The following is a 26,629-nucleotide window of genomic DNA, read 5'->3' on the forward strand; positions in this document are numbered from 1 at the left end:
TAATCAACAATTTTAATATTTGTTTCTGTGACTGTTCCCACTGCTGGACTATGAGCTACTTTTATCTCTATATTACTAGAGTCTAGCATATAGGATTTGTCTCTGAGAGTGGGCTAAATAATTGTTGAACTGTGTTCCTTTTTTTTTTTTGAGATGGAGTCTCGTTCTGTCGCCCAGGCTGGAGTGCAGTGGTGCAATCTTGGCTCACTGAAACCTCTGCCTCCCAGGTTCAAGTGATTCTCGTGCCTCAGCCTTCCGAGTAGCTAGGATTACAGGCATGCACCACCACGCCTGGCTAATTTTTGTATTTTCAGTAGAGATGGAGTTTCACCATGTTGATCAGGCTGGTCTTGAACTCCTGACCTCAGGTGATCCGCTGCCTCGGCCTGCCAAAGTGCTGGGATTACAGGTGTGAGCCACTGTACCTGGCCCAAACTATGTTCTTAATCCTGGGCACCATCTTGCAAAAATCTGTTAATATAAGTTAAGTAGGGGCTTAAGCAAAGGAAGATTTCTGCTCATGAAGAATTTTATCTAAAGTAGCTGTTGAATTTATTAAATGAGTTGCTGAGTCTCGTTATTAGAATAATAATTGTATTAGTCAGTTCTCGAAAAGCTATAAAGAAATACTTGAGACTGGGCCAGACGCGGTGGCTCACACCTGTAATCCCAGCACTTTGGGAGGCTGAGGTGGGTGGATCACCTGAGGTCAGGAGTTCAAGACCAGCCTGACCAACATGGCAAAACCCCATCTCTACTGAAAATACAAAAATTAGCTGGGTGTGGTGGCGGGCGCCTGTAATCCCAACTACTCTGGAGGCTGAGGCAGGAGAATTGCTTGAACCCGGGAAGTGGAGGTTGCAGTGAGCCAAGATCATGCCATTGCACTCCAGCGTGGGTGACAGAGCAATACTCGGTCTCAAAAAAAAAAAAAAAAAAACCTGAGACTGGGTAATTTATAAAGAAAAGAGGTTTAGTTGGCTTAGGGTTCTGCTGGCTCTACAGGAAGTGTAGAGGCTGCTTCTGGGGAGGCCTCAGGAAACTTACAATCATGGCGGAAGGCAAAGGGAAAGCAGGCATGTATTACATGACCAGAGCAGGAGGAAGGGAGAGTAGGCCAGGGATGCCACACACCTCTAAACAACCAGATTGCAAGATAACTCACTCACTATCACGAGAACAGCTCCAAGGGGATGGTGCTAAACCATTCATGAAATACTGCCCCCATGTCCCAATCACCTCCCACCAGGACCTGTCTCCACCATTGGGGATTACAATTGAACATGAGATTTGGGTGGGAACACAGATTCAAACCATATCAATAATAATATTTCAATAATAATTCAATAGATACCTTTCACTGAGATTTGACCAAGGCCAGGCGAGGCTTTACTTACATCCTCACTTTTCATCCTCACACAACACAGTCAGGAAGAAAATGTCAGCATCACCATTCACAGAGGAAGAAGCTATGGCTCAGGGTGACCTGGTGTTCTGTAGGTCACACAGAGCAGGATGCAGGCTGGGACTATGAGCAGCTCTGTAATGACAGCTCAGAAAGCCTCTAACACAAACTTGACCTCATTCTGCCTCTTTAGCATCACAAGGTGCTAAACCAGATGCCTAGAAATAGGGCACAGCTCTCCAGCTAGGACATTTCTATACAGGACCTGTAGTATCTATACAAAAGGGATCCTAGGTGATAGTCTACATGTAAAAGTTAGTGGGGCTTGCATTTTAGCCCAACTCCAGAAGAAATTTCTGAACTAGAATTGTTTGAAGTGGAACCACTCCCAGCAGTGTTAGAAGCTTTGCACCATCCAGCTGGACTGTGCAACATCCACCAGGCATTGGAACAGGTCCTGACAGAGTAGTACCCACTCTCCACAGATCTCATTTCCAGGTCTCCCTTCTCCCATTGTCCTGAGGTCCCCATTTCTCTCAGAGCTTCTGTATCTTTTTTTTTTTTTTTTTTTTTTTTGAGACGGAGTTCACTCTTGTTGCCCAGGCTGGAGTGCAATGGCACTATCTTGGCTCACCGCAACCTCCGCCTCCCAGGTTCAAGCGCTTCACCTGCCTCAGCCTCCCAAGTAGCTGGGATTATAGGCATGTACCACCATGCCTGGCTAATTTTGTATTTTTAGTAGAGACGGGGTTTCTCCATATTGGTCAGGCTGGTCTTGAACTCCCGACCTCAGGTGATCCGCCCACCTCGGCCTCCCAAAGTGCTGGGATTACAGGCGTGAGCCACCGTGCCCGGCCGAGCTTCTGTATCTTGAGTATTCGATAAACATTCCTTGAACCCCTCTTAGTTGTCAGGTACTGTACCAGGTGCCAGGGGTGCAGACATGGATAAAAGAGAGTTATCCTCAGGATGGTCCACTGAGGCAGAGAGATTAATTAACATGATTTTATTATAATCTGGTAAATGTTAAGATGTGTACTGACTCCTATAGGATCCCAGAGAAGGGCCCTGGTCCTAACAGGAGGATGTCTGGAAAAGATGCCTTTTGAGATGAATGCCTCTTGAAGAATGAGGAGATGTAAGTCAGGCAAAGAAAGGCCATCGTGATGGGGCTGGGGGTGGTGGAGAACCCTTGCCACTCTAAGAACCAAAGAGTAGTGACCGGATGCAGTGGCTCATGACTGTAATCCCAGCGCTTTGGGAGGCTGGGGTGGGCGGATCACCCGAGGTCAGGAGTTCGTGATCAGCCTGGCCAACATGGTGAAACCCTGTCTCTACTAAAAATACAAAAATAAGCTGGGCGTGGTGGTAGGTGCCTGTAATCCCAGCTGCTTGGGAGGCTGAGGCAGGAGAATCACTTGAACCTGAGAGGTGGAGGTTGCAGTGACCTGAGATCATGCCACTGCACTCCAGCCTGGGCGACAAGAGTGAAACTCCACCTCAAAAAATAAAAATAAAAAATAAAAAATAAAAGAACAAAAAAACAGAACCAATGAGTATCTTTGAATCCCAGCATAGACTGCTTCCCTATCCCTCAGCTTTTCCCCTTTCCCTTCTCCCTGGGACTTTCTTTTCCCAGGATAGAAAGCCTTGGATTTCTCCCATTACCTGTAATTCTTACCTGTCTCCAGAAAGTCATTTATCTCTTGACCTCTGTTTTATTTTATTTATTATTAATTTCTTTTTTTTTGTTTTGTTTTTTAAACTGAGTCTTGCTCTGTCGCCCAGGCTGGAGTACAGTGGCGTGATCTTGGCTCACTGCCACCTCCACCTCCTGGGTTCAAGCGATTCTGCCTCAGCGTCCCGAGTAGCTGGGGCTATAGGTGTGTGCCACCATGCCTGGCTAATTTTTGTGTTTTTAGTAGAGATGGGGTTTTACCATGTTGGCCAGGCTGGTCTCGAACTCCTGACCTCAGGTGATCTGACCCCCTCTGCCTCCCAAAGTGCTGGGATTACAGGCATGAGCCACCGCGCCCCACCTTGACCTCTGTTTTAATTCTGATTATGTGCTGGGGTCTAAAAGTTCATTGTAAGGCAAACTCTCAGAGATAGTAACTCAGGAAAGGAGTGGACAAGGCTCCAGACTCAGCATCTGCAGTGCACACTGGCCTGCGGGGAGCAGAGTGAGTGAACTGTGCATGGTTCACAGCACCACCTGAGGTCCAGAAACTCCTTGGCTGCCTAAACACCACTTAGCTCCTCCCTGGTGGCAACCAGGTGTGTGGAAAGAGCTTCCACTCCAGAAAGACCTGGAGTTAAATTCTGGCCCCATTTCCTAGTTTCTCTATAGAAAGTGACTTTACTTGTCTGAGTCTCAGTTTTCTTATCTGTAAAATTGGTAGGAAATAAGTGCCCTTCAGGGTTGCTCTAGAATTAAACAAGCTGGCCTATGGAAAGAACTGCCAGGGAGGTGGCCAATCAATGTCGCTTTTGTCTAGATTTCTTTGTGTGAAAGAACTGACTAGAAGAAAATACCCCATGACAATCAATACTTTTTCCCAAAGCATTAGAATAAATTTAGAAATTTTGCACTTAAAATCTTCTTTGTGGTGGCCAGGTGCAATGGCTTATGCCTGTAATGCCAGCACTTTGGGAGGCTGATGCAGGCGGATCACTTGAGGTCAGGAGTTCGAGACCAGCCTGGCCAACATGGTGAAACCCCATCTCTACCAAAAACACAAGAATGAGCCGGGCGTGGTGATGCACACCTGTAATCCCAGCTACTGAGGATGCTGAGGCAGGAGAATCACTTGAACCCGAGAGGCAGAGGTTGCAGTGAGCCAAGATTGCACCACTGCACTCCAGCCTGGGCAACAGAGTGAGATGCCATCTCAAATAATAAAAATAAAATAAAATAAAATCTTATTTGTGGAAAATGTAAGCCTAGGGATACTCCTAGGGTCAGAGAGTGGGCAGATTTAAAATTTTTTTAAAAAGCTTTAATATTTTATACAGATGGACTCACACTATGTTGCCCAGGCTGGTCTCAAACTCCTGGCCTCAGGTGATCCTCCCACTTTGGCCTTCCAAAATGCTGGGATTACAGGTGTGAGCCACCATGCCTGACCCAAAGAATGGCTGGATTTTGGAGGCAACTGAACTTGAGGATCTTTTTCCAGCAAATACTAGAACAGATCATCTGAGAGATGAATGTTGGCCATCATCCCACTACACCTTCTGAGGGATATTCTGCAAGCACCCACATGTCTGACTGTGTCTCACAGTCAGTCCTTATATTATTGAGAGTCCTTTCTGTTATCTTACTTAAAGTTTCTTGTGCTTCAGCATAAGTCATGCTCTCTTCTCATAGCAAGGGAGCACTGCTATAAAATGGACATTTTAACTACATAGCAACATCCTGTTTCATCTGAAGCTCTGTTGCTCCTTCATTTGCCTGGTTTACAAGTTATGATACTGTATTATGGAATGCTGGGCCTAGGCCAGACCTCTTCATTCTGAGGCTCAGAGAAGTCCGTTACCTAGCTGTGGTTCTACAGCCAGTACAGCACAGGAGCTGAGTTAGAACTCAAGTTTTCTGAGTCCCAAATCTAGAGTTTTTTTCTCTTCCCTTTCACTGGTCACATGTCCGGAAGTGACCCAGGCCCTTTCATATGTCTCTAAGAGCCAATGTCAGATGTTTTATCCTGGGAGTCAGAAGACCCAAGAGTCCCAGTCTTTTTTTTTTTTTTTTTTTTTTTTTGAGTCAGAGTCTGGCTCTGTCCCCCAGGCTGGAGTGCAGTGGCACCATCTCGGCTCACTGCAAGCTCCGCCTCCCGGGTTCACGCCATTCTCCTGCCTCAGCCTCCCGAGTAGCTGGGACTACAGGTGCCCGCCACCACGCCCTGCTAATTTTTTTGTATTTTTTTTAGTAGAGACAGGGTTTCACTATGTTGGCCAGGATGGTCTCGAACTCCTGACCTCGTGATCCGCCCACCTCGGCCTCCCAAAGTGCTAGGATTACAGGCTTGAGCCACCGCGCCCGGCCTAAGAGTCCCAGTCTTAAGCCTCTTCAGAATTGCCCTCTGGGCTGGGCGTGGTGTCTCATGCCTGTAATCCTATTTTGGTAAGTCAAGGCTTGGGGATTGCTTGAAGCCAGGAGTTCAAGACAAGCCTGGGCAACAGAGGGAAACCCAGTCGCTCCCAAAAAAAAAAAAAAAAAAAAAGGATTTCTCCCAAGGAGAATGACAGCAGAGCTTTTGTTTAAGTGCTTTTTAGGGATACCACATACCATTGGTGAAGCAGGAATGTCTTTTGCAAACTGGGACCTTTGCATGAGAAGATTCAATTAGAGATAGATAGATATAAAATGTAATAATATATATTGTAATTATATATGTATAAATTATGTAATATAATAACATATATTTTATATTTTTGAATATATGTATTTTGGGGGTAAGGTAAGAATCATAACTTCCACCGATTTTTTTTTTGAGATGGAGTCTCCCTCTGTCGCCTAGGTTGGAGTACAGTGGCACAATCTCAGCTCACTGCAACCTCCACCTCCTGGGTTCAAGCGATTATACTGCCTCAGTCTCTCGAGTAGCTGGAATTACAGGTGCCTGCCACCATGCCCAGCTAATTTTTGTATTTTTAATAGAGACGAGGTTTCACCATGTTGGTCGGGCTGGCCTTGAACTGCTGACCTCAGGTGATCCACCTGCCTTGGACTCCCAAAGTGCTGGGATAACAGGCATGAGCCACCGTGCCTGGCCACTTCCACTGATTTTTTAAAAAGGGGTCTAGGACTTGAAAAAGTCAGAATCATTCATTCATTATTCATTCATTCAACAATTTTTCTTTGAATGTTTATTTTATGGAAGGCACTCTACTAGGGCCAGATAATGTAATGGAAATATGGAAATAAAATACACATGTTCCCACCCTCATGGCACTTACATTCTAGTGAGAGAACTAAATGATAAACAATAAACAAATAAGAACACACAAAATGTCACCTTAGGACAGACTGCAAAAAAAAAAAAAAAGCTAAGAATTACTGATCTGACTATACTTTGTATTTCTCTCTGGATTTTATATTTTTCACTTTCCTTCTGAGAAAGTCAAATTTCTCTAAAAACACACCCAATTTAACTTCTCAGTTGTAATTTAAAGGATAGTTAAGTCTCTAAGTCCTCCAAACCTCCACTTCAATGGTTTTTCTGTTTTGTTTGTTTGTTTGTTTGTTTTGAGACAGAGTCTCATTCTGTTGCCCAGGCTGGAGTGCAGTGGCACCGTGTCGGCTCACTGCAACCTCTATCTCCTGGGTTCAAGCAATTGTCCTGCCTCAGCCTCCCGAGTAGCTGGGATTACAGGCACCCACCACGATGCCCAGCTAATTTTTGTATTTTTAGTAGAGACAGAGGTTTCAACATGTTGGCCAGGCTGGTCTCGAACTCCTGACCTCAGGTGATCTGCCCACCTCTGCCTCCCAAATTGCTGGGATTACAGGCGTGAGCCACCACACCTGACAATGGAATCCCACCAGGCTATTGAATAGATGAATGCTGCTTTCCTCCCTGCCTCGCAGGCAGGCAGGCAGGCAGGCAGGCAGGCAGGCAGGCAGGATCATTCCAGGTCTCTAGAAATGACAGGTCTGTTTGCCCAGCATGAGCAATGTGGTTTCCCATTGCAGAATCTCCCTCCCTGTAGATTGCAGCTGCTGCTTGTGCAAGACCGAATGATCCGAAAGACTCAGAAAAACAGACCACCAAGATATACCAGTGAATTTTTAAGATTTGTGAACTGTCAGGATATTGTTCAAAATTGTAGCAGAGATTAAATCTTTGCTTATTGCTAAGTGAATTTTTCATATGTGCATATCTGTTTTATTCAAATGCAAGTGATTTACACAAACCCCCATCTGCAATCCCTAAGACACTCACAGAATGATGCAGTGTTAGGTAACTAGAATTGTATCTATTTATTTGTTGTTGTTGCCTCTCCTGTCATACCTTTTTTTTTGAGATGGAGTCTCTGTCACCAGGTTGGAGTGCAGTGGTGCAATCTCGGCTCACTGCAGCCCGTGCCACCCGGGTTCTAGCGGTTCTCGTGCCTCAGCCTCCCGAGTAGCTGGGATTACAGGCGCATACCACCACACCTGGCTAATTTTAGTATTTTTAGTAGAGATGATGTTTCACCATGTTGGCAGACTGGTCTCGAACTCGTGACCTCAAGTGATCCATTCGCCTCAGTCTCCCAAAGTGCTGGGATTACAGGTGTGAGCCACTGCACCTGGCCATCGTACCTATTTTTGAACTGGTTGTTCTAAATTCATCTATGTGAGTGGGCAATAAAAAGAAGGGGTGACCTGTCAAAAGTCTTACAACTCAAAGAAAACAAAAAACAAATAAAACAAGGAAAAGAAAGTCCTACAACTCAATGGCAAAGGTGAAATTCAAATCTAAGACATGATTTCTAGATCTCTGCTCTCCAGGCACGAGATTAGATCCCACAGCCTGACTCAGATTACACCTGTTATGTGCATACAATGTTATCAGAATGCTGTGGGGCTCCAGCCTATTAGAATTTTCTGTTTTAGCTGGGAGTGGAGACTCACGCCCCTCAGCATTTTCCAGGCTGAGGTGGGAGGATCTCTTGAGCCTAGGTAGTCTACGGTGCAGTGAATTATATGACAGTGCCACTATACTCCAGCTAGGGTGACAGAATGGGACGCAGTCTCTAAAAAAAAAAAAAAAATTAAATTTAAAAAACAAATTTTCTGCCCGGTGCTGTGGCTGCTCACGCCTGTAATCCCAGCACTTTGGGAGGCCACAGTGGGAGGATCGCTTGAGCCCAGGAGTACAAGACCAGCCTGGGCAGCATATTGAGACTCCATCTCTCCCCGCCAAAATTAAAATATTTGCTGGGCATGGGAATGTGTACCTGTAGTCCCAGCTACTTAAGAGGCTGAGGAGGGAGGATCGCTTGAGTCTGGGAGTTCAAGGCTACAGTGAGTTGTGATCACACCGCTGGACTCTAGCCTGGGCGACAGAGTGAGATCCTGTCTCTGGTTTGTTGTTATTGTTGTTGTTTTCTTTTGAGACAGAGTCTTTCTGTCAACACTGTCTCTTAAAAAAATTTTTTTTTCTTGTCCTTACTAGTTTTAGGGAAAGTGTCACACCATCGACTGAAAGGCCAATTCTGATTTAGAAAAAAATAAACCTTTTCAATTAAATATGAAGATGTAGGTGTAACACTTTGTTCCAAAAACATAAGTAAATGACACTTAAAAAAAAAAGATGTTGGTGAAGGCCATGGACATCACTTGGAAAGTGAGTCATGTAAGGTTAGCAATGAGATACCATCAGATTCCCAGGCAAGTGTCTGAAGTCCCATTGGTTGTCCAAACAGGGTCTGAATTGGTTTGAACTCAGCTGTTGACTTCTCTTTTTCATAACCTTTCTTCCTACATCCATCTTCACTTAGTTTCTCCCTCCCATTTCTTAATATATTGGATTTGATGAGGAGATGACATTCCCTTCCTCTGAGAGTCTGTTTGGAGACAGGCTTCAGGTCATGGTATTCCAGCATTTAGGCTACATGGCAGCCCTTCAGTGAAGGCACTGGAAAGTGTCAGAAAAAGAAATGGGCCTGAACTGGACAGACAGTCCAGCTTCCTTCCCAAGGAGCCATCGGATATTTATAGAGAGCCAGGCCTAGGATGTATGCCCATTGCTGAGAAGGTTTTGTGGCCCGATCTGGTATACATTAGAGGCTCTATCTTTCCATCTCCTCAGTTCATGAAGCATTGATTCCTGGCCTAGGAGAGACTGAAAGCCAAACCAAACAGGGGATTTTCTTCACTCATAGTTATCGTGAGCCAGCCAATTCCAGGATTTAAGCTCAGGCTTGTTAGGCTTTAGTTCTTCTGGGAAATGCCATCTGTTGGGAGAATGGATTTCTGGGCAGCAAAAGTGCTATTTATTCTAGTGTAGTTGCTGAATGGCAAGGATCGTATTATCCTTCACCCTGGGGGCAGGGAGAAAGAGTTAGGATCAGGCATTTGCCACCATAAAGTCTACCCTCTTTTTTGTATGGTCTGCCTGTTGCCCCAGTTCACTGCCACACCCTCACCCCACACATACACACCAGACCTCTCCTTTAGTTTTCAAGCCACTATGCAATTGAAATGTTTGTGTGAATTTTCACATAAAGTCTAGTCTTTGTGTCAAGTGTGCAATAAGGCTCAACATTTGCATAGAGCAAACAAGGAAGTCCTATTAGGAAATTCGTTCCGTAGGAGCTTATGTCTTAAATTGGACTGGTGCCTTTTGTTGTCACAGTTGTTTTATAATGACATGCACATAGGTTTGCCTTTCTGAATTCTTATGTTGGATCTACTGTTGGTTGGCACCCACCACTAGCATAAATTTCTACTCTTTCAATCAGTGGGACAAATTCACATGCCAGTCGAGGCTGATTCACCTGTTTAGTGCTGTGAGTGATTTGAAGAGGACTACCTTCTCAGCACTTCTTTGGCCCAGAGTCACAGGAACACTCTTCTCAAGAATGTGGTCCTGATAAGGGAACTTGCAAAATACTTACAGATTTCAGGAGTCCACAGTCTCAGGCAGAAGCAGAAGAGATATATCTGCTGGTTTGAAATCCTGGAGACAAATTTTTGACCAATGCCCAGGAAAATTGGTTTTCTGATCAAAGACTCAGGGAGACTGGAAACTCTTGGGATGTGGATGACAGAGGAAGGGGTTTGGGATGGAGAAGGGAGTAGAAATCCATGTGTTCACCACAGAATCAAAGACAGCATCCTTGATTTCTCTCTCCTTCTTACTCTTCATAATCTATTAGCAGACCCTGTCAGTCCCACTTTCAAATCGTGTCCTTGATGTCATTCACATCTCCCTACCTTCACTATCATCACCCTAGCCAAGCCTCTGCCATCTCTCACCTGGTTAACCCCAATACCTCCTCTGACTAGTTTCTGTCTGTCTTCTCTTGCTGCATTCTAATTCATTCTCCATGTAGAAGACAGGGAAATCTTTTGCAATTGCAAATTAGATCGCAAGGCTTTCCTGCTGGCATCCCTTGGGCCACTCTCCTTTGTTCCTGGAATTCCATCAAGCCACCTACCATGGCCTACAGAGTCCCTGGTGTTCTGGCTCCTGCTCACCTCTTCTAAGTCTTCTCATTCCTCTCTCCCACAGCCATGTCCTCCTCCTCCTCCTCCTCCTCCTCCTCCTCCTCCTCCCCCCCTCCTCCTTCTCCTCCTTCTCCTCCTTCTTCTTATTCTTCCTCTTCCTCTCCTCCTCTCTTCTTCTCCTCCTCCTCTCTTCTTCTCCTCATCCTGTCTTCTTCTCTCTTCTTCTCTTCTCTCTTCTTCTTCTTTTTTTTTTTTTTTTTTTTTAACAGAGAGTCACTCTGTTGCCTAGCCTGGAGTGCAGTGCAGTGTCCCAATCACAGCTTACTGCAGCCTCAACCTCCCAGGCTCAAGAGATCCTGCCACCTCAGCCTCCTGTGTAGCTGAGACCACAGGTGCGTACCACCACAGCAGGCTAATTTTAAAATTTTTTTCTAGAGACAGGGTTTCACCATGTTACCCAGGCTGGTCTTGAACTCCTGAGTTCAAGCAATCCACCTTCCTGGGCCTCCCAAAGTTCTGGGATTATAGGTATGGGCTACTATGCCCAGCCTAATATGGATCATTTTAAGCCCTCCTCAATGTGCATTAAATACTGTACTTGTGTTTGGGCATGGTGGCTCATACCTGTAATCCCAGCACTTTGGGAGGCCGAGGCAGGAGGATTGCTTGAGCCCAGGAGTTCGAGACCAGCCTAGGCAAGGTGGCGAAACCTTGTCTCTACCAAAAATAGAAAAAAAAAAACAGTTAGCCAGGCATGGTGGCATGCGCCTGTAGTCCCACCTACTTGGGAGGATGGTTTGAACTGGGAGGTGGAGGTTGCGGTGAACTGAGATGGCACCACTGCACTCCAGTCTGGGTGACAGAGCCAAACTCTGTCTCCAAAAAAAAAACCAAAAAAAAACAAAAAAAAACTACTTGTTTACTGAATGATTGTTTATTTGCCTCCACTTACCCTTTGAAATTTACCAAAGATAAGTGACTAGGATTATCAACCATTCTTTATTTCCCTGTTCCATCTGTTTTGAGTTAGGAGAAAAACAAAGCAAAATGCAATCTCACCAACAGCAATATCAACAAAAGAAATCCCTTGAGCCATCTAGCCCCTAGCAGCTAGCCAAGGAACGCAAGCTGGGATTTGGGAACAAGTGGGTAACCCGGAGCGGCCACAGTAGGGATAAGCAGCTTCAGCAGCCAGAGATTTTCCCTTACTCTTAGGAGGTGACATGAGCAACTTTCCCAGAACCGTCTTGACACAAGCAGTAAATTAAGTAAACAAGGCAGAAGGTCTCCAGAACCTGGTCTCACCCAGTCCTGCTGCGACTCTCTGGCATCACGTGGACTAGGAAGCTGGAGGGCAAGTCTTCTCATCCACCAGTCCGCCTAAAAACAAATCTTTCTGCTTGTGTGGAGGAGGAATTGCAGAACTTGTAGTCAAAGCATGGTGGTGTAAGGGAAATCACTGTGGGGACTTGAAACACCCTAATGATATTTTTTCCTAGTTCTCCTTTTAAAGGCTTCTGGAGACAGAAGGGGATTAAAACTTCAAATTAGGGAAAAGTAAAAACTCAGTTAACTCATTAGCTGGGCTCACCTAATTAATCTTGGTAGCCTGGGGCACAATTCAAGCCAACAGAATTTACTTATCTATGGAGATTTTAATAAGCTCCGAAGCCAGAAGCCCTGCCACCATTGCTGTGGGATGGGAGAGTGGGTGGGGGGAGAAGGAGATAAGGCTTGGAGCTGACTAGTTCTGGGGACAAAAGAGCCCTAGGCAGGAGGAGCTGGCCGGTGGCTTTGCTCTCTTCACTGGATCTGAGTCTTCCATTCTAACCTACTTTCAGCTCCACTTACTCATTCAGCCATTCATTCATTCCACAAATGTTAAGTTCCTACTATGCTCTAGGCTTGCTAGGGCTGCAAATTGACTACAGTGTTAAACAAGATATGCAAGATCCCCAACTTCTGGAAATTTACATTCTAGCAGAAGGGCAGACAATTGAAAAATAAACAAGAGCCGGGCATAGTGGTGGGTGCCTGTAGTCACAGCTACTTGGGAGGCTGACGTGGGAGGATCACTTGAGTCCAGGAGTTCAAGACCAGCTTGGGCAACACAGCAAGACCCAGTCTCTACAAAAAATAAATAAATAAATAATACAAAACAAATGAAGCACAGGTAAACTGAGAAGTTCTGTGGAACAATTAAAGTGCATACCCACTGAGTAAAGACCTCTTTCAGGAAGTGACATTAAATCCAGTATCTGGAAGGAAGGCTTTCTTCCTCATTGCTTCATTTCATGCTTTGGAGATTTTATGAGTGCATTTCTCCATTCATCAAACATCTAGTGGTAGTATACAGATGAAACAATTTTAAAAAAAACTTAGTGAGCACCTTTTACGGCCAAACCTTTGCTTGCTAGGCACTGCCAAAGGAAAGATAGATAAGTTAGGGATCTCCCCTAGGAGAATTTATAATTGAGTGGCAAAGCCTGACAAGTCAACAAGAGAACACTTATGTAGGATAATTTGGCAGAGCTGAGCCAGATGGTCTCTAAGGTCATTCCTTTGTCTAAACATTCTATTGTCTAATAAGTTCCTACTGCATGTCTAGTACTTTGGGGATGCCCATTCTCTCCAAGGCTCTCATAGCCTAACTGTAGAGAAAAGGCTTACATGTATGACATATTAAGTTTGTAGAAACCAGCACCTGTGGTAAATGATTCCTATGTTCTCACTTTGGCACCTATCTACCCCAGAGACCACTGAGGCTTTTAAGATCAATTAGGCCTAGCTCTTCCCCCTTAACTGTTTTTTGGATTTCATCTAGTTTATGGCAACATATATGCACATTGCGTTTTTTTTTTTTTTTTCCAGGTACCTCTGAAAGGGTCTGGAATTAGGGTTCAGATACCATCCATCTGTTACGTGCTTTGAAGATGCCACTCCATCTGTGGGATTCAATTTACATAAACTGAAGACTATTCTTCTGAGTTGAAGTGAAGAGAGGCATCAATCACACTGGAAAATTATTTGATCTCCTGGAAGCAAAAAGCCCACCATGAAGGTGTACTTGCCATGGACTTCTAGAGGAGCTGACTGTCCTTTGGGAAGCTATAAATACTGCCTTAAAATCTGTTAGCAGGGAAGAGAGGCTTTCTGAGTGAGCAGGTAGGTGAATCCTCCTCTTCCTCCTTTTTTTCTCTTTTCCATAGCCATCTGCAATCCCAACCACCCCAATCCCCTGATATTTTGCTGAAATTGCTTCCACTAAATTCCTGATGACCTCCAAATCCACTTGTAACTATGGAGCATCTGCATCTCTTGAAATTCTGTTTTCCTTTGGCTTTTGGGGACATCTCTCTTCCTTGGTTCTTGTCCTGTTTCTGGCCGATTATCTTTTAATCTCCATCTCCTTTGGCTGCCCTTTAAAATGGGTATTGCTAAAAAAGAAAAATTAAAAAAAAAATAAAATAAAATGGGTATTGCAGGAAGTCCTTAGTTTTCTCCTTTACTCACTCTATTCACAGTTTTGGGGCATTGATAACCAAAATCATGACTTCAGTTTCCATGTAGACATGGATTTCAAAACGGTGGGATCAGCTCCCCAAAGTGCATATGAGGTCCTTATCTGTCATCTGATTTTCAGACACATGTATTAAACTGCCTGTTAGACTTTCATTGGGTGAATTTAATTCCTAAACCAGTTTCCTTTGTTCCAGTCTTAGAGACTGGTACTATCAAAAACCTAGGGGCTATTTAGACTTCTGCTGTCTGTTATATCATTTGTTCAGTGGAAATATATTGTTCTTTTACTATATTCTAGGCACTGGGCCATGTGCTGTAGGTACAGCCTCTGCCCCAAAGAGATTCATAATCTAGGAGACAGGTAAACAATCAGAGAAACACACTGTATGATGTAGTCAGAGGGATAAGTACATGAATAGAAGCACGTACTAGATGCATAGAGAAAGCACAGCAGAAGGACTGACTAGGAGACAGAATAGGAAGAAAGGCTTCCTCGAGGAGCTGATGCCTAGGATGGGTTGTGAAACACAGATGGGACCAGGTGTAGAGGTGCATGCCTGTAGTCCCAGCTATTTGGGAGGCTGAGGTAGGAGGATTGCTTGAGCCCAAGAGTTAGAGCATGTAATGTGCAATGATGGTGCCTGAGAATGGCCATTGTACTCCAGGGTGGGCAACATAGCCAGACACCATCTCATAAAAAAACCAACAAACAAACAAAACAAAGGGAATGGAATTCCCATGACAAGCAGGGGAGATGTGGTGTTTTAGGCATTTCAGACTTCATGTAAAAGGTATGGGTGCGTGAAACCAAATAACATTTAACTAAAAAATATGGCCAGGCAAGATGGCTCACGCCTGTAATCCCAGCACTTTGGGAGGCCGAGGCGGGCGGATCACAAGGTCAGGAGATCGAGACCATCCTGGCTAACATGGTGAAACCCCGTCCCTACTAAAAACATAAAATTTAGCCGGGCATGGTGGCGGGCGCCTGTGGCCCCAGCTACTTGGGAGGCTGAGGCAGGAGAATGGTGCGAACCTGGGCGGCAGAGTTTGCAATGAGCGGAGATCGTGCCACTGCACTCCAGCCTAGGTGACAGAGCGAGACTCTGTCTCAAAAACAACAACAACAACAACAACAACAACAAATGAGCAGTTTGATATTGATGGAGTATAAAGTTTAAGGCAAGGGGAGATTTGACAGGAGGTGAGCCCGAAGTAGTAGGTGGAGGCCAAATCATAAGGGGTCTGTATAATAACAAGAGCAATAATAGCTACAATTGGCTGGGCTCTGGCTCATATCTGTAATCCCAGCACTTTGGGAGGCTGAGGCAGGTGGATCACTTGAGGCCAGGAGTTCAAGACCAGCCTGGCCAACATGGTAAAACCCCGTCTCTACTAAAAATACAAAAATTAGCCAGGCATGATGGTGCATGCCTGTAATCCTGGCTACTTGGGAGACTGAGGCAGGAAAATTGCTTGAGCCCAGGTGGCAGAGGTTACAGTGAGCTGAGATCGCACCACTGCACTCCAGCCTGGGCAACACAGTGAGTGAGACTCCATCTCAAAAAAAAAAAAAAAAGTCATATTAATAATAATAGGTACAATTTACAAAGTACACTTTACCTACAGAACCACTAGTGCTCAATCACCCTGTATTATTATTCACACTTTACAGCAAGGGACCCAAAAGGCTGCATATCCAATAGTTGTTTAGCTGAAATCCACATCCAGGATTCTTTGATTCCAAATTGTAGGCTCTGGCCAAGAGCTTTGGCTTATGCTTATAATCCTAGCACTTTGGGAGGCCAAGGAAGGAGGATTACTTGAGCCAGGACTTTGGGACCAGCCTGGGCAACATAGTGAGACCTCATCTCTACAAAACAATAAAAACAAATTAGCTGAGTGTAGTGGCACATACATGTAGTCCCAGCTACTCAGGAGGCTGAGGTGGAAGGTTCCCTTGAACTCAGGAGTTCAAGGCTACAGTGAGCTATGATGGTGCCATTGCACTCCAGCCTGGGTGACAGAGTGAGACTTTCTCCCTCTTTCTCTCTCTATATATACATATATATGTATGTATGTGTGTATATATGTATATATATGTTTGTGTGTGTGTGTGTGTGTCTTTGGTGTCTGCCATGCCTCACTTGTGCGATGCTCAAATGTCCTTCCCTCATAGGGTTTATAATCTAGTGCAGGAAACATTAGCATCCACGTGTCTGTCCTTTTGTGTGAGTCACTACTTCAGTTGCAGGAACTGGCAGTGAAGCTATAAGGATGGAGGAGGATTACAAAAGTCAACCATGGCAAACCCATCCTTTTTGACAGTGGTTGGTTTAAAAACCAAGGCTAAGTCTATCAACTGATTAAAAGATATGTAAAATGTGGTATATTCATACAGTGGAATATTATTCAACAAGAAAAAGGAATAAAATACTGATACATGCAATAACATGGATGAACCTTGGAAACATTATGCAAAATGACAGAAGCCAGTCACTGAGGACCTCACATTGTATAGTTACATTTATATAAAATGTCCACAATTGACAAATCTGTAGAGGCAGAGAGTAGAGTAGTGGCTGCCTAGGGCTGAGGGGAATGGGGGAGTTGGAGGATGGTGGCTAAAGGGTGGGAAGTTTATTTTGGAGATAATAAAAATATTCTAAAAGTGATTGTGGTGATGGATACACAACTCTGTGAATACACTAAAAACTATTGAATTGAATACTTCAAATGGTGAATTGTATGGCATGTGAATCGTATTTCAATAAAGCTGTTTTAAAAAAGGCTAAAGTTAACAGTCCAGTAGAGGAAAAAGTATTTAGTGCAGGGTGAAGAAGGCTGGATGCCATGAATTGGGAGGGGAAGGGAGATGACCTCTGGTGTTTGAGGTCAGAACAAGGGTGAGGCTGCCTTGGCCACAGATAGTGGTGGCGTATGGTTCTGAGGTAAGTAGAGACGTTTTTAGTTCCCTAGTAGTTCTTTCCCCCTGGCTTCCCAGGCTTCCTACCCTGCTTCCTCACCACCTCCCACTTTGCAGATCATCTCTAGCATCATCCAAATCTGACTTTGGCAGTTCCCTACTTAAAATCCCCCTGGGGACTCTTGTTGCCTTCGGGATAAGGCCCAAATCTTCACACTCCTTTGCCAGCCTATGAAGCCCCTTGTGGTGTCACCCTCCCACCCCTCTGCTTTTGTCTCCCACGTGTATCCACAGCCACACTGGTTTGTTGTCTCACACCTCTGCCTCTCCCAGGGTGCTGAAATTCCTGCCTGGAATGCCCACCCCCTTGCCTGACTTCCTAATCCACCCACCATTCAGTGTGGCTCAAATATCACCTCCTCCAGGAAGCTTTCATCTTATCCAGGCTAGGCTAAAGGTCGTCCCTCTTTTGTGTTCCTAGCACGCTTTTATATACATTCCCGCTATCTAATCTATGCACTTGTTATTACCCACTTCTAATTGTGTTAGTTTCAACTCTTAGTCTGAATTCTTACTACTTGACCTTGGCCAAGTTACTTAACCTCTCAATATACTGATCAAAAGGGGGATTAAAAACAATATCTTCTTCCTAAATGTGCTGTGAAGATTAAAGTTATTAAAAATATGAAAAAATGTGTTAAAGCCATATATTATATACTGTATATATTATATATTAAAAATATATGTTCAAATGCTTTGCACAATGTCTTGCACAGTGTAAGCACTATATAAATGAAGATTTTATTCTGGCTGTTATTGTTGATCATTCATACTAAACTATAAGCCCCTTGAGAGTAGTGACATATTTATCTAATCTACTGCTTGACATCTGGTATACTAGTATACTGCCTGACATCTGGTAAGCATTCAGTAGCTACCTGGGTCTATGTCTCCCCCATGTTTTCCATGCTGGCTTTGCCACTTTAAGTATTTTGTATTCACAAAGACTTGGTGAAACTATAACTCAACTCAATTTTTTTTTTTTTTTTTTTTTTGCTTTTTCTTAATTAAGTAATCCTCCCTCCTCAGCCTCCACATAGCTGGGATTACAAGTGTGTGCCACCCATGCCTAACTCTACTCTTGGACTTATTGATTTTCAAAGAATGTGGTAGTGTGGGGGAGGAGGAATTTGCATGGGGGAAAAAATCCAGCTTTCTGAGACAGTCCCAGAAGAGATGAAGAAAGACGAGTTTTTTTATTTTGCCTAGGTGCCTGGAGGCTGGGAGGCTTTATCTGAACAAGAATATCTGCCTCATCCTTGAAGACAGAGGGGGAATCATTCCTTTCCACGTTTTTGTTGGAACATTTGGAAATCCTGAGAACAGGGAGTTCATTTGTCAGATAAAGGCTCAGGCGAATGGGGAGCTAGACTAGATGGAGTAATTATTGTGGGTATATTTTCCAAACTCCAAAGAGGACAAACTATGGCTCAAAAGAATTGTTTTTATCCTGATTCGTGATTTTATTTATATAGAAAGTTGTGCAAAGATATAAAACATTGAAATTGCATGAATGAATTATCTTTATTAAAGATAGACAAAAGAAACAAGTGTAGTCAAAAATACCTCAATGTTTGTAATGTTTTATGATAAAGAAGGTTTAATTCACCAGGCACATTGGCTCGCATCTGTCACAAATAAATAAATAAATAAAGTTCTGTCGTGGTGGCTCACGCCTGTAATCCTAGCACTTTGAGAGGCTGAGGCAGGAGGATGACTTGAGCTCAGGAGCTCGAGACCAGCCTGGACAACATAGTGAGACTTCTGTCTCTAAAATAATAAAAATAGGCCAGGAGCGGTGGCTCATACCTGTAATTGCAGCACTTTGGGAGGCTGAGGCAGGTGGATCACTTGAGGTCAGGAGTTCAAGACCAGCCTGGCCAACATGGTGAAACCCCATCTCTACTAAAAACACAAAAAATTAGCCGGATGTGGTGGTGTGTGCCTGTAATCCATTACTTGGGAGGCTGAGGCAGGAGAATCGCTTGAACCCAGGAGGTGGAGGTTGCAGTGAGCCAAGACTGCACCACTGATCCCACTCCAGCCTGGGTGACCGAGTGAGACTCCATCTCAGAATAAATAAATACAAAAAGGAAGGCTTAATTCAAGTTTTATTGCCCACTTTCACACTGAGCTATCTTTTTTTTACTGATTTCCAGGAGTTCTTTAAGAATATTGGTTATGATTCCAAATACATTATCCCACTTAGTGGCTTATTTATTTGTTTGTTTATTTATTTATTTATTTATTTATTGAGACAGTGTCTCACTCTCACCCAGGCTGGAGTGTAGTGGCGTGATCTCAGTTCACTGCAACCTCCACCTCCCAGGCTTAAGCAATCCTCCTGCCTCAGCCTCCCAAGTAGCTGGGACTACAGGAACATGCCACCAAGCCTGGCTAATTTTTTATTTTATTTTTTGTAGAGATGGGGTCTCACTATATTGCCCAGTTTGCTCTCGAACTCCTAGGCTCAAGTGATCCATCTACCTTGGCTTTCCAAAGCTGGGATTACAGGTGTGAACCACCACACCCAGACTTTTTTATTCTTTTAATGGTGTCCTTTGATGGACAGAATATTTACTTATTGTTTGTTTGTTTGAGACAGGGTTTCACTCTGTCACCCAGGCTGGAGTGCAATGGTATGATCTTGGCTCACTGCAGCCTTACCTCCTGGGTTCAAGTGATCCTTCCACCTCAGCCTCCGAATTAGCTGGGACTACAGGTGCACTCCACTATACCAGGCTAATTTTTAATTTTTTTGTAGAGACGGGGTTTTGCCATGCTGCCCAGGCTGGTCTCAAACCCCTGGACTCAGGCAATTCTCCTGTGTCAACCTCCCAAAGTGCTGGGATTACAGGTGTGAGCCACTGTGCCTGGCTCAGAATGTTTACATTTTGATGGAAGTCTACGTTATCACTCTTTTTCTTTATGGATGGGGTGTGTGTGTGTGTGTGTGTGTATGTTCTATTTAAGAAGTGTTTTCCAGGTGCAGTGGCATCTGCCTGTAGTCCCAGCAACTCTGGAGGTTGAGACAGGAGGATCGACAGAGCCTAGGGGTTTAAGGCTGTAGTGTGCTATGATTACACCTGTTGTTTAGCCACTGCACTCTAGCCTAGGGAACATAGTGAGATCCCATTGCTTAAAAGAAAAAAAAACAAATCTTTGCCTGTCCCAAGGTAATGATGATAGTCTGTGTTTTCTTCTCAAAGCTTTATTAATAAAGAGAATGTCTAGATGGCTAATAAACATATGAAAAAATGCTCAACATCATTATTTATTAGGAAAATACAAAATACAAATGAAAACTATAAGAAGGTACTTCTACACCAGAACAGTTCAAAAGTAAATAATACAGGCTGGGCACGGTGGATCACGCCTGTAATCCCAGCACTTTGGGAGGCCGAGGCAGGAGGATCACAAGGTCAGGAGTTCGAGACCAGCCTGGCCAATATGGAAACCCTGTCTCTACTAAAAATACAAAAATTAGCCGGGTGTGGTGGCACGTGCCTGTAGTCCCAGCTGCTCGGGAGGCTGAGGTGGGAGAACTGCTTGAACCCGGGAGGCAGAGGTTGCAGTGAGCTGAGACCATGCCATTGCACTCTAGCCTGGGTGACAGAGTGAGACTCCATCTCAAAAAAAAAAAAAAAAAAGTAAATAATACAACAAAAACTTAGAATATCAAGAGTTGAAAAGGTTGTAGAGCAACTGGAACTCTCATATTCTGCTGGTAGGTGGGTAAATTGCCACAGTAGATTACTACAATCACTTTGAAAACCTTTTGGGCCATTACACTCCAGCCCAGGCAATAGTGCAGGAGTCCGTCTCAAAAAAAAAAAAAAACAACAAAAAAAAACCTTTTGGGCAATATCTACTAAAGCTGAACATAAGCCTACCCTATGACTTAGCAATTTCATAGATAGGCTTATAACCAACAGAAATGTGTAGATGTATGCACCACAACACAAAACTTTTCACAGAAGTTGTACTCCCAGTAGCCCCAAATTGGAAACAATCCACAAGTCCATCAATAGTAGCATGGTGTGGCAGATACAGTCAATGGAATACTATACAGTAATGAAAAAGACCAAATTATTATTAAATACAAAAGTATATATGAATCTAACCCATATAATTTTGAACAAAAATAGCCAGACACAAAAAAGGACATATTTTATGATTGTATTTATATAAAGTTCAAAAAAGAAAAGCCCAAGTATGGTGAAAGAATTTAGAATGCTGACTATCTTTGGTGGGAGTGGGGCCAGAGGTTGATCAGAACAGGGCAGAAGGCTGTGTATGAGGTATAGATAATGTATATATTGATCTGAATGGCAGCTTTATGGTTGTATATATTTGTAAAAGTATATGAAGTATCATTCAAAGATTTGGGCAATTCAATGAAAAAGTTCAAGGAAAAAATGTTAGTTAATAAAATACTTGAATTGTAATTCTCACCATTTATTTACAGTAGAAGTTGGTATTGTTTTACTCATATTTGCGTGTTTGATGAACTCAGCTTACTAAGTCATTGTGATGTTTGCTAACTTAACTCTTTCAGATATTGTTTGTAGGAATATTAGAATTTCTGTGAAATGTCAATGATTCATGGGATCTAGAATATTTAAATTTGGTATAGTCCCCAAAAATACAAGGAGTTAGGAGCTCTCTAAGACCCCTTCTGGTACTAAGATACAATGACCTGTCTGAGATCAAATATATATTATTAGTGACATATAGTAATGTAATAATTTGATTATAAAAGTAATGAGATATAAAAACCAGTTTGAAGTCATGTATAGTAATAATAATAGTATCATCCTTTATTATAAATGCACATTTTGAGTTTTGGCTTCAGGACTGTTGACTAGATTTACCTTGACTGCATTTTTCTTCAGAAAATGTTCCAAGTATTTGGATCTTATATTTTTGGAGGAGATTTTTCATATATTGTATGATCAGCTACTTGCAACATATTGAATGAATGAATGAATGAACAAAAGAACATGTTATTCATTTTTTGATGCTTGGTACTAGGGTCGTAGTAGTAAAAAGGCAGACCAGCTCCCTGCCCTGATGGATGCTTAATATTCCAGTAGGAGAGACTGACCTTAAACAACTGACACAAGGCATTTGAGTGCTAGGAAATAAACATATAATCTGATCTAGGGGTCTAACGAAGCCTAGGGAATTGAAGAGTTCCCTGAAGAAGCTGGCATCAAAACTGAGAGGCGTTCAAGGTTGCCAGATAATGTGTGAAAACCGAGGCCTCTAGGGAGAGGATTAGTGTATTTCAAAGCCACAAGGAGAGAGAACAGCATGTTGCTTTGGGAGAAAAAAATTCCACTTGTTTGGACAAGAGAATTGGAGGAGAGATCTAGCAGCTATTAGATGTGGAAGGTGCTGTTTGTTCCTACTAAGGATACTGAACTTAATTCTAGGGCAAGGTGAAACCACACTGAAGGTTTTAAGCAAATTTATTAATCATATTTGTATTTTAAGAAAATCAAACTAGAGTAGGAAAACTCTCTCCTTTGGTAGAACCTGGGGATAAGAAGTGGAGCTGGAACTAGAACCCAGCTCACCAGGGACCTGGTCCCACACTACCCTAAGTTCTCCACTTTTTGTTGGTCTCAAGCTAAAGTAGGGAAGAAAGCTTGGTGTTAGAAGAGAAGCTTGAGAGTGCAGCCGCCCCCTTTTCCTTCTTCACTGGCACCGTGCCATTCACTGGAGAGAGAGGAGGACTGACTCCCTACGCAGACCCATGGCAGACCCCTTTACAGGGGTACCCATCCTGTGGGGTGTACCCCCACTCCCCCAGGGACTTTTCAATCTTTTTATTGATTTTCTCTAGAAACACTTTTTTGGCAAGAGCAAAAACCCTGCAAATCATGGGTTCCTGGAAGACCCTCTTGGAATTCTGTGAAAGGGTAAATGTGACCTTGGAGAGTTATGAAAATGGATTGGTCTATTTTCGGAAAACAGCACCCAGTGAATTGAAAGCAGAAGTGTTTTCCAGGACGGACAATTGGTGTTTAAGAGAGAGAGAGAAAAATAAACGAGGAAAGCATAAAACAGTTGTAGAAATGCCACTTTTGAAAGTGCATGCTTTACTTCTTGTTTCTATTTCTTCAAATCCACTGACTTCTGAAACCACGTAAATTTGTCTCTGCTCCTATTACTCTACTGAAATGTTTCCTGGCTGAGTTGCCAATGACTCCTTTTTGCAAACCCAACAGTTGCTTTTTGGTGCCCATAAAAACCAATTGTCTTGGAAAACACCTCTGCTTTCCAGTTTATTAACCCTAGGCACTGAGTTCTGGAAGCAGGCCAATTGATTTTTTTTTTTTTTAATTATACTTTAGGGTTTTAGGGTACATGTGAACATGGATACATATGATTTTTATAACTCTCCAAGGTGACACCCTTTCACAGAATTCCAAGTGGGCTTTATGGGAATCCATTATTTGAGAGAGTTTGTGCTTTGTGGGGTTTTGTTTGTTTGTTTGTTTTTAAATTCTCTTGACCCTCTCCAGTGGCAGAGAAACTTCTGAAACATCCTTCTTCAAGGCTTTGGCAATACTTTTCATTCTGGGTTCTCCTTTTTTCCCATCTTAGTTGGCTTCTCTTGCCTTGCATCCAATTAGATGCTGGTATTCCCTAGGGTTCTAATCGTAGATTTTTTTTTTTCCACACCTGCTGAGCCCATGCATGAATGATGCACAGGTCCTCTGCTGTCATGCATCATTTACTGAAAATTATTAAATGTCTGTTTCTAGCTCCTACATCTTCTGGGCTCTAGACCTAGAGTATCAGTAATTGCCTACTGGATTTCTTAACCTGGATGACCTAAAACCATATTATATGCTACAAGTCGAATACCACATTGTAAGCCCAAATATCTTTTTCATCCCCAGTCAAACTGCTACTCCTCCACCATTTCCTGTCTCAACTAATGGCACCAATATTTGTCCAGGTACCCACTCAAGAAACCTGGAATTTATCCTCATACTCTTCCCTCTCTTTCGACTGTGAGTTCAATATATTGTGAAGTTCGATGAACTCTACATCCAAGATCTTTCTTCCCACCACACTTTGCTATCATCTATCACCCATGACTTTTTTGTTGTTTTGTTTTGTTTTTTGAGACAGAGTTTTGCTCTTGTTGCACAGGCTGGAGTGCAATGGTGTGATCTCAGCTCACTGCAACCTCTGCATCCCGGGTTCAAGCGATTCTCTTGCCTCAGCCTCCCAAGTAGCTGGGATTACAGGCATGTGCCACCACACCTGGCTAATTTTGTATTTTTAGTAGAGATGGGAGTTCACCATGTTGATTAGGCTGGTTTCAAACTCCTGACCTCAAGTGATCCCCCCATTCTGCCTCCCAAAGTGCTGGTATTATAGGCATGAGCCACCGCGCCCAGCCCTTTTCTAAATCCAGGTTTTCTTTGTGTCAGCACATCCCTCCACATTGCTTCCCATAATGATCATCTTCAAAGCACACATCTGATTTTCTCTCTCCCCTCTTTTTAAAAATCTGCAAAGACTCTCCATCACCTCCAGGATAAAGTGCCATCCCCTGAGGGTGGTACAGAGGCTCCTCTGCAGTCCAGCCCCAGCCTGTCTCCTGGAGTCTCCTCCTGCACCCCCTGCTGATTGAACATGCCATACATGTTCCCTCTTTGCTTTTGCCTCTTCCACCAAGGATAAACCCTCTCTTCTCACCTAACCAACTTTCCCCACTCTTCAAAGCCTCCTAGGTCAAAGCTGTCACCCCCTGTGACTTTTCCTGATGCTCCTCTTCAAAACCTAGTAGAATAAATTATTTTTTGTTTCCTCAGTGCTTTATGTCTCTATATAGGAATTATTGGATTATTTTATAACTACTTGCCTTTTTGTTTGTCTCTCCCTCTCTCAGGGACCTTTCCTTATTAATACATTACTGTACTTCCAGAGTGCCTGGCATATAGCAAACACTCAATAACGTATGCATTTTAATGCTTCCTCAGTCTCTTCTTTCTAACCCCTTTCTAGTCAGCTGATTAAGGTATAAACAAAACCCAACTCATATTTTTTCCAGCTGAACCAGTTCAAATGGACACAGCAGGCCCTGAGAAGTAGTAATAAGAATGAAAGATCAAGGGCTTGGAGAACAAAGAGCACATTGAGTTGTTTCAGTAGTGTTGACTGGGATTGCACCACCCCCAAGTGCTTGCTCAGAAAATAACAGTAATGCTTTATAGCCTAATCTGGTCTTACACTTTCCGAAGTGGAGGCCAGCTGGTGTTAACAGCAACATGGTGAATAAGCCAAGTGGCATGTGTGGGGTGTGTGTGTGTGTGCGTGCGCGTGCATGCTGGTGAGGGTTTTTCAGTGACAAAGAAGGTGTTATCTCTATTTGGAAGGTGGGAAGCAGGGCTGGAATTGAACTGCTGATCCTCTAATGCAAGGCTGATCAAACTTTTTTTGTAAAAAGCCAGATAGTAGATATTCTAGGCTTTGTGGGTCATACATCTGTGTTGTACGTGCTCAGCTCTGTCATTGCAGTGGAAAAGCAGTCTTAGAGAAGATACCTAAACAAATGAGTGTGGTTGTGCTTCAGAAAACTCATTTATGGACACTGAAGTCTGAATTTCATGTTTTTCATGTGGCATGAAATGTTATTCTTGTTTTTGACTTTTCGTACCCCAGTGATTAAAACATTTAGAAAAATGTTAACTCTTGGGCTAAGTGGGCAGCAGGCAGGATTTGGCCTGCAGCCATGCCATCGTTAAGCCCCGTGCTCTAATGCTTAGTTCATCACGACATACCTGGAGTGGCTGGATTTGGGGTGGGGTCATACGGAGGGTGCTGACCTTATGCAGTACTGACTACGTACCAGGCTCTGTGCTTCAGCACGGTGCATATGCCCACTCATTTCTTTCTTTCTTTCTTTTATTCTACTGCGTGTTCTCTGAACCTGTCATTCATTTCTTACAACAACTGTGTGAGGGAGGGACTAGTGTCACCCAACTTGGCAAGTGATCAAACTGCTCACCCAGCTTGTAACTGTCAGTGTCAGACTTTTGCCCAGGTGTCTGGTTCTGAGGTACATGTTCTTACCACCACATCCTACTACTGCCTCCTATAGCAAAATATTGCCATGGAGATCATATGTGATGGGTTGTTTTTCAAAAACACAGACATTCTTATCAAAATGGGGTCAATTTTCCAAAAACAAAAAAAGTTGGGGACAAGGAGGACCGAAGGACAGATGTCGACATATCCAGCTGTGGGAAGATTGGCTCAGAATCCCCCAGGACTTAATACACTTTTCTGAATTTGTTATCGAGTTCTTTCTCTAGAAATTTGGAGGAATGCAGATAGTCCTCTTACCCTCTCAAAAGATCTTCCCTCTCGCTCCCCTTCCACCCACCCACCCACCACCAACACACACACACACACACACGCACACACGCACACGCACACACACACACACAGAGTTCCTAGTTGTGCATATTAATCTGCTGTCAAGTAATCTATTTGGCATTAGTAGCTAATGTCAACTTATTGCCGCTTC

At 43.4% G+C, this 26,629-nt stretch overlaps 1 long non-coding RNA gene across 1 annotated transcript in view; it reads left to right on the forward strand.

Annotated features, from left to right (window-relative positions):
• The first annotated feature begins 13,160 nt into the window (after positions 1-13,160).
• The window catches only part of LOC116457695 (uncharacterized), a 100,710-nt gene continuing 87,241 nt past the window's right edge, over positions 13,161-26,629 (forward strand). Inside the window, exons 1-2 of the long non-coding RNA XR_004245083.1 lie at positions 13,161-13,274; positions 13,437-13,730. This is a non-coding gene — a long non-coding RNA (uncharacterized LOC116457695). The remainder of the gene's footprint in view (positions 13,275-13,436; positions 13,731-26,629) is intronic.

Source organism: Hylobates moloch, unplaced genomic scaffold (assembly GCF_009828535.3).
Source record: "Hylobates moloch isolate HMO894 unplaced genomic scaffold, HMol_V3 SCAFFOLD_18, whole genome shotgun sequence".
Taxonomy (NCBI): domain Eukaryota; kingdom Metazoa; phylum Chordata; class Mammalia; order Primates; family Hylobatidae; genus Hylobates; species Hylobates moloch.